The following is an 8,351-nucleotide window of genomic DNA, read 5'->3' as shown; positions in this document are numbered from 1 at the left end:
GGGCGAGGAGCAGCGCAGGGCAGGCGGGAGGACGCTGGCACGTTCAGGAACGTTCTCCAGCCGTGGGGCTGTGTGAAGGCAAGGGCAGGCCCAGGCGGGGGGCTTCTGGGGCTTTTGCAACAGGGCCGCGACCAGGAGTCAACGCGGGGCTGCTTGTGGCTGCAGCACAGCGTCCCCAGGCAAGGGTCCTGGGGTCACAGCTTCCCGCCCATGATGGCTGGCCGGGCGCTGGGCACCCCTGATGGCGCAGGCCGGCAGGTGAGACCATGGGCAGCACCTTGTGGAGCCTGGGGCCAGGCTGGGAGGCGGCCCCAGGCTGGCACCCCGTGGACAATAGGGGGGACCCCAGGTTGGTGCTTGGCAAACGGTGTGGGGGACCCCAGGCTGGTGCCCTGCAGACGGTGGGGGGACCCCCAGGGCAGGCGCCCCGAGGACGGTGTGGGGGACTGCAGGCTGGTGCCCCTGGGGCCAATGGGGGGACCTCCAGGCAGGTGCCCCGAGGTTGGTGGGGGGGACCCCGGGCTGGTGCCCCGTGGAGGATGGGGATGACCTCAGGCTGGCGCCCCAGATTCAGTGGGGTGACCTCAGGCAGGTGCCCCGCAGGGTGAGGCGGGGGCAGGGCAGGGACCCCCAATGGGCCCTGGGGGGCCGGGGAGCTGTGCATCTGCAGGACAGAGGGCGACACTGGGGGCGGCGGGGTCAGCGAATGACCGGGACTGGACGGGGGACGGAACACGGGTGAACTGCAGTCAGGCGGCGTCCTGCAGCCTCCTCCACCCTGCTGCGCCCTGGGCCTCGGGGCCTTCCCGCTGGGTCTGGGCCCCCGGACGTGCGGGTGATGCCCGGGCCCGTGGACCCGCCGGGGATCCAGGGGTCCCGCTCCTTGCTAGAGCGCCACCTCCTCCAGGAAGCCTTCTGGGCCCCGTCATGACCATCAGGATCCAGCATCTCGCCGCCACCTCTGGGGTCCGCCCCTGGCCGCCGCGTGAGCGCAGGTGTCCCAGCCTCCGACCTGGTGCGGGTCGCCGTCGGGAACGGACGCACTAGCGAGGTATTTCCCGGTTCAAGACAGATCATTTTAAGCGGTAGGCGCGTGGGGTGAGGACGCTGCCTCCCTGGGGCGCTGGAGCCGCGTCTGCAGCCGGCGCCCTCACCTCCACGCAGAAGGGGCGCGAGGGTATGTGCTGCTGTTGCCTTTATGTCCGCGTCCAACCCCTCTACCCCCATCAATTATCGAATGCCTTAAAAAAAAAAAAAAAACCTCCCCCAGCAGATGTGGGTGAGTTGTTTGATCTTGAGGCTGAATAGGAACGAGAGTATCCGAGACTCCGATTACGGCGTAGAAGAGGGGGAAAGAAATCCTAACAGGAGCTCTGTGAAGGAGGACGTTCAGCTTTGATCTCACTATTGCATTTTGCTGGTGGGGCGTGTGTTTATATCTATTTCTATTTATCTTTTTAGCTCCAAAATTCCGTGCGGCGGCGGCCGTCCTTTGTGACCCTGCAGAAGGCAGTTTTGTCTGGTGGCGCGCAGGGCGATTGAAGTCATTTAAGGTAAGAATTTAATTTCTCCGGGAAATCAGGAGAGGTCCCTAGCTTAATTTATGGATATCTTCTCCTTTAAAGGATTCTGAAATAATTGGGGCCACTTTATTTCAAGCCAAATGGAAAAAGAGGCCTATTAAAAACCAGAGAGGCCGTGCTTCCAGACGGGGAGGTCCGACTTTATCGTTTTAATTCCTGATTTGCACATCTTCCTCCCTAAAGAAAAGCCAGACCTGAAAAAGTTGCCGGACCTCTGCAGCCTGGAAGGACAGAGTTAAGGCACATTTGTCTGTAGTTAGGTTCTCTTCCAAAGTTTCCCGGGAACGGGGCCTCTTCTTTGAAAAAATTCGATAGTTTTATTTTTTTTTATTTTTATTTTTTAGATTTTATTTATTTACTCATGAGAGACGCAGAGAGAGAGGCAGAGACACAGGCAGAGGGAGAAGCAGGCTCCATGCGGGGAGCCTGTTGCGGGACTTGATCCCGGGACCCCGGGGTCTTACTCTGAGCTGAAGCAGATGCCCCACCACGGAGCCCCCCAGACGTCCCCACAATAATTTTATTTAAAAAATTTTTTTCCCCACAATAATTTTAAAAGTCACGTAAAGGTAACTGATCTTCTGACAATCCAGCACGATGACCCTGGGGAGCCACAGAGAAGGTTTTGCGTTCGTGCAGCTTTGTGGGATTGTGGGTTTTTCATGCATTTCGGGGTGAAATCTCACAGATGACCTTCCTCCTACCCGAGGGCTGCTGAGATGCGGATCCCAGCATCCTTGCGCGCACCCCTCAGGGGTTCAGGGCCCACCGGCACCAGGCTGTGCCCGCAGGCTTCTGGGGTCCTTATCCGCCCCCCCCCCGAGGTGTAAGCCGCCGACCGCCCCTAAATCAGGAACGCAAAATTCTCCTGTGCAGCTCTTCTCGGAATGTGTTTTATTTAGCGTTTTCCCAGGCTCTTCGGGAGCACCGGCCAGACCTGAAGCGGAGGGCGTCCCCCGCCGACCTCGGTGCCGAAACTGAACGCCACAGAGACACACGAGCGCCTCCTCGTACCTTCGTCTGTGCGGTGACATACGTGCACGCCGCGGCGCTAAAGCTGTTTCTGGCGGCGTCTTGTCGCAGCTTTCACGGCGTGATCTGCTGGCGAACGGGACGCCGATGAAGGCCTCGTTGACGCGGTCTGCGGTGCGCACCTTGCAGCTGAGCTCGCCTGACGGCAACGCCGGCTTTGCCAGGTTTTGATCTGTTTTAAGTCACCTAGAATCTTCTTTGTCGAACCCAGGTCTTAAGGTTGTTTCGTGGATCAGATGAGGCGACCTTGAGTGTTAGGAGCGTGCCGGTCGCGTGGCGGGTGCTCATGAAACGCTACCCGGTTTTCCACGTTTTGCACGTTTTTCTAGAGCCTTGACTTGGGTTTTGGTAGCTGGGGTCAGCTCTCATGTTATGGTGGAGGTTGACAGAGTCAACACTTGCCTTAAAAACCAAGGTCTCTGAGCCGATACCCGCTGGGGAGGCAGAGCGCGCCTGCCGTTGGCTTGTCGGCTTCACGCACTCGCACCTGGGAGCCCGACTTGGTTCGGCTTGGAGGAACCATCCGGCACCCACTGCTCGATGCTCTTGGAGTCCCCAGCGCGGGAGTCGGCCGCCCTTCCACCCGCCAGGGCCCGGGCAACCCGGAGTCTCTCCTGGGAACGTGCACCTTGTGTGGACGGGTGGGAGCTCTAGAGAACCCCTGGATCCCCGCACGGGGACCGCTCTCCAGACTGCCCACCCGGGGCCCGCCTCCGTCCTGGCCGTGCTAGGCCCGTTCTTCTGATTCCCGTTCCGTGGCCCCGTGTCTTCTACCAACTTCTTTCCATGCTTGAGAGCGTGAGACTCCATTTCCCTTGCTTTCGGGTAGAGAATTCTGAGATCGTAGGTCAGTCGCCACGTCCACATTTCTAAAGCTCGATTTAAGCTTTGCGCAGTGGCAGTATCGTAGCCAATGAGGTTTATCCGAGGCGCGATTATTGCTAATTGAAAACTCTAAAGCTCGATTTACGTTACGACTGATCCACAGTGGAATTCTTTAAAGAATCTCCTGTGTTTGGAAACAAAGGCTTTAACAACCGGGTTTTAGCATGGGCTTCCCGGGCCCTTGAGTAGAAGGAGACTTTCCCCTGATCACATGGTGGAGAGTCACCGTAGGTGCCGTCGGGAGGGCGGGGGTGCTCAGGAGAGGCCGGTGTGTTGCGCCCGTGCCCGAATCGGTGCTTCCTAAACCCCGTGTGCATCGAACCACCTGGACTGCTTGTTGGAAACACTAAGTCTTGGGAACAGCCCCCAACCCCGCTGAGGTTCTTGCTCCGTAGGTCTGGAGCAGGACCCTGGAATCACCTGGCAGGAGACGCCGACGCTGCTGACCTGTGGGCCACGTTTGGAACAGCAAGTCCTTAAATATTACCTTTTCCCCACGCAAGCAAGGCTCTGGGACACAGAAAGGTTTCCCCTGACTTGTTAAAACGAAAAGACAAGAGACAAGGTAAGAACAGCTTTTCCCTGTGAACTCGAGAGGCACCCACCGCTCCCTGACCTTGCTGACCAGCTTTGTCCCGTTCATCCCTGGGCGGGAGGAGGTGGCGGCTGGGGTGGGGGTGGGGGTGTTCCAAGGCAGGTATCCTCACGAGCCAACCTGGCACCCCGGGGCTCACGGGCTGCTAACTCAAGGCTACTCAAGGTTTTCGGTGTTTTGTTTTTTGAAATAAGTAGTTGCACGATGTCTGGAGACAATGCAAGAGACCACAGCTGGGACCGGGCCCCGCTGAGCCCCGCTCCTCACCATGTCCTCCTGGGAGCCCCTCACTCCTGCCTCCAGCACCGACAGCCCTCGCTTCCCTCCGCAGCCAGCCCCTCCCCCTTTGCCCTACCCCAGCTCTGAGCTTGCCTTGCCCTGGATCCTTCCATCATCTTTATCAGGCATCATCCCGACACCTACATACTCCGCTTTGGGGCGTTGAAAAGCTAGTTCTGATGCTCCCAACAGCCACTGCTTCTTTGCCCCTCACTGTATCCTAGAGCTTTATCTATCTCGTGTCATCCTTGCAACAACCCTAGGTGGGTATGATTATCCCCGTTTGTACGTTCGAGGAAACACAGTCTGGGAAGTAACTTGCCTTAGATAAACTACTTATAAAATGGGCCTACCCAGAATTTTTTTAATTAAGATCTTATTTATTTATTCATGAGAGACACAGAGAGGCAGAGACACAGACAGAGGGAGAAGCAGGCTCCATGCACCGGGAGCCCGATGCAGGATTCGATCCCGGGGCCACTAGGATCGCGCCCTGGGCCAAAGGCAGGCACCAAACCGCTGAGCCACCCAGGGATCCCCTTAGGCCCAGAATTTGAACTCTGTGCTCTCTGACTCCAAAACCTATGTCCCAAACCACCCTGCCATTCTAAATTAATTCTCTGTGTGTGCACGTGTGAGCGCGTGTGCGTCTAATTCTGCAGCCCCGTCTAATGGAAAGCTCACCTAGGCAGGACCCGAAGGGTCTAGAAGAACATTCTAGTTGTTCTCTTGACCAGGTTCACATCCTATGGAGCGTTTGGAGTGACATTTTTTCCCAGAGAAATCATTCAAGAGGTACTGTTTACCCCTGGGGTGTTGTTCTCTGGGGCTGACATTTCTGGACGCCGGTGGGGGTAGGCCCATTACTGGAAGTGGGAAGCATTTTTTCCTACTTACCAATCAGCTGGGTCTTCCATTCATGCCCCTGAGACAGACTAGAAATCCCACTGCCACGATGAATAAAGAGCTCATTATTTGTTGTCATCTATTGAAAGTCTGTTTTGTGTGGCCTGTGAAGCCGGGTTCTAGAAGGAATCACAGAGGGTTCTGACTGGGGAGGCCTGGCGCACAGGGTGCCCTGGGATGCAGAGTTGGAGGTGCAGGCCCAGCAAGGGAGAGGAGGCCGGGCCCGGGTGGCAGGAAGTGTCCTGGCTGTGGCCATCGGTTAGACTCCTGGCTGAGCCTAAAGGTTCCCACCTGGAAGGGAGATTCTGTAGTGAGGGTCTTGGGTAGTGGAAGAGCTTGAGGCCGGATGGGTGTCAGCCCTGCTAAGTGGGTACCCGGTTCCCCTTGCACAGGAGCCCAGGCAGTGGCTGAGAAGGCGCAGGAAGCATTCATCCGTCCGTTCGTCCGCTCACATTCCCACAGACGCCCGTCTGAGTACCAACTTGGCGTGGAGAATACAGTCACGAGCAGGACACGGGACTTGTGGGCGCAGCTGTTAGGTGAACGGCACAGGAGTGATCTGATTACAGTTGTGAGCAGTGCTCTGACGAGGATGAGCATGGTATCACGAGAGGGCTCATGTTCTGTGGCTACGCAGCGTGCAAGTGCCCCAGCGAAAGGGCAGGAGCTCAAGACCAGCCTCCACGTGCCTGCGGGTCATTTGGACCAGGTGAGACTAAGGCTTTCTGGAGGTTCAAGCCCCAGTCCGTGTCATTGCAGAGAGACTCTGCACCCATGCTGAGAAAGGGTGTGGAAGGTTAAGTGATTCCTGGACTTAGAACAAGGAGAGCTGATCCCAGCCAATCCCTATTCTCGTAGCATGGCTTAAGCGAATTCCCTAAATTTTAAGAGATTTAAACTCTTTGAGGCTCAGTTCCCTCATCTGTAAATAGGAGAAACGAAACAAAAAAATAAAAATAAAAAATAAATAAATAGGAGAAACGTTCCTGGGCAGCCTGGGTGTCTCAGCTGTTTAGCACCTGCCTGCAGCCCGGGTGTGTGATCCTGGAGACATGGGATCGAGTCCCGCGTCGGGCTCCCTGCATGGAGCCTGCTTCTCCCTTTGCCTGGGTCTCTGCCTCTCTCTCTGTCTCTCTGTGTCTCTCATGAATAAATAAATAAAATCTTTAACAAAAAAAAAAAAAAAAAAGGAGAAACGTCCCTGCTTGGCCTGCTGTATAGGGTTCGTGAGCAAGCAGGTATAAGGGTTTTGTCAAGTATGAAAAGAAGAAGAAATTTATGATCCGCACACGTATGCACACACACACACACCCCGAGCTTAATGAGCCCAGGATGTGTAGGGCCAAGCGCAGGCTTCAGTGCTAATGAAGCATTGAAAGGGTTGGGTCCGGGGAGATTCCCACGAGTACTCTTCAGAGGGATGAGTGTCATACAGGGAAGAAGGAAGTGGCCTGGACACAGGAATTCCACAGGTGTGGCGTGTGTGAAGGCAGGTCTTTCAGAGGGAAGAGCCCGAGGGGACACCCAGAGGTATGTTTGACAAGAGTCCAGAGCCTCCGTGGGGGGGATGAGAGGTGAGGGGAGGTGTAAGGGAGCAAGGGACTAGCCGGGGAGAGGTCTGGGACTATGTGACCATCTCCCTTTCTTGTTTTTTATGGTTCTAGTTTAGCCAAATCTCACTTAAAACATTGAGATTAAAAAAAAAAAAAACAAGATTAAAAAAGATTAAAAAAATAAAAATAAAAAAAAACATTGAGATAAATCATGAATTTAGCTCAATTATCATGGAGGTTTATTCATCTCAGACAGGAAGGCCCTTTTATCTACAGCTAAAATGGGAAGAGATCAGGTGGGTTGGGAATGAATACGGGCCCCTTTTTGAAGAGAAATGAAGTTAGTATCCCTACCTTACACTACGTGAAAGGTGAATTCCAAGTGGGTTAAACATGGGAAAGGTAAAATATAAAACTTTAAGAGAAGCTATGGAGGAAAAGATGAGAGAATATACTTGTGACCTTGGCGTGGAGAAGGACCTTAAAAAAGAATGCAAAAGCACAAACCTTAGGGCAAGGTACTGAGGGATTGGCTACAATAATATTCATGTTTTGTGTTCAGCAAAGGATATATGAGATAAAGATGAAAGCGGGGCAGCAGATGAAGAGAATCTCTTTGCAATGCCTGGAGCTAATGCAAGTAAATAGACTAGACAAGGAACTCCCGAAGACCAACAGGAAGACATACGGAATCCAACGGAAAAATGATCAAAGGCTACATGTAGGCAAGTTACACAGGGGGGGAATTTAAGGCGAGCAAGTACACAAAGAGACCCCAACTTCATTGGTAAAGAAATGTAAAGTAAAATTACAAAATTGCATTTATGCACATGAAATTTGCAAAATCCCCTGAGAGTATCAGGTCATAAGTACTGGTGAAGGAGGGAGGAAGCAGGCACCCACCAGCATCCCACGTATAGCCACTCCAGGGGCCTTCATGTACAGTAGGTACCTAAGAAAGTGTGTGATGTCCGGCCAGCTCTCACTCTAGGGCTAAATGCCATAGAAATGCTCACATAAGAGACTCTTAATCATAGGAAACAAACTGAGGGTCGTTGGAGGAGAGAGGGTTGGGGGGATGGGGTAACTGGGTGATGGGCATAAGGAGGACACGTGATGTGATGAGTATTATATAAGGCTGAAGAATCATTGAGCTCTGCCTCTGAAATTAATAATACAGTACATGTTAATTAATTGAATTTAAATTAAAAAAAAGAAAAAGAAATGCTCACATTAGTCCAAATTGTATGCAGCAGCAGGGAGTTGGGGTGATCTCAGAAACCATCTCCAAGGGGATGCATAAATGAAATGAGGTGGGTACACAGCATGAAATACTATGCAATAATTAGAAACAGGGAACTGGAAGTAAAACACTGACGTGAATAGATTTTGGCAAAATAGGCTTGGGTGAAAGAAAAGAAACAGAATGAGATATATAGCCTCATAGCATTCATCTAAATTAAAATCCCAATTCAGAGGATCCCTGGGTGGCTCAGTGGTTTGGCGCCTGCCTTTGGC

At 53.5% G+C, this 8,351-nt stretch overlaps 1 pseudogene; it reads left to right on the top strand.

Moving 5' to 3' along the window:
* Positions 1 to 3,499: 3,499 nt before the first annotated feature.
* On the top strand, positions 3,500 to 3,630 carry LOC112925425 (U4 spliceosomal RNA; annotated as a pseudogene).
* Positions 3,631 to 8,351: the final 4,721 nt, after the last annotated feature.

Source organism: Vulpes vulpes, chromosome 11 (assembly GCF_048418805.1).
Source record: "Vulpes vulpes isolate BD-2025 chromosome 11, VulVul3, whole genome shotgun sequence".
NCBI classification, from domain to species: domain Eukaryota; kingdom Metazoa; phylum Chordata; class Mammalia; order Carnivora; family Canidae; genus Vulpes; species Vulpes vulpes.
Note: the sequence above shows the minus strand (reverse complement) of the source record. Positions and strands in the feature narration are given on the sequence as shown.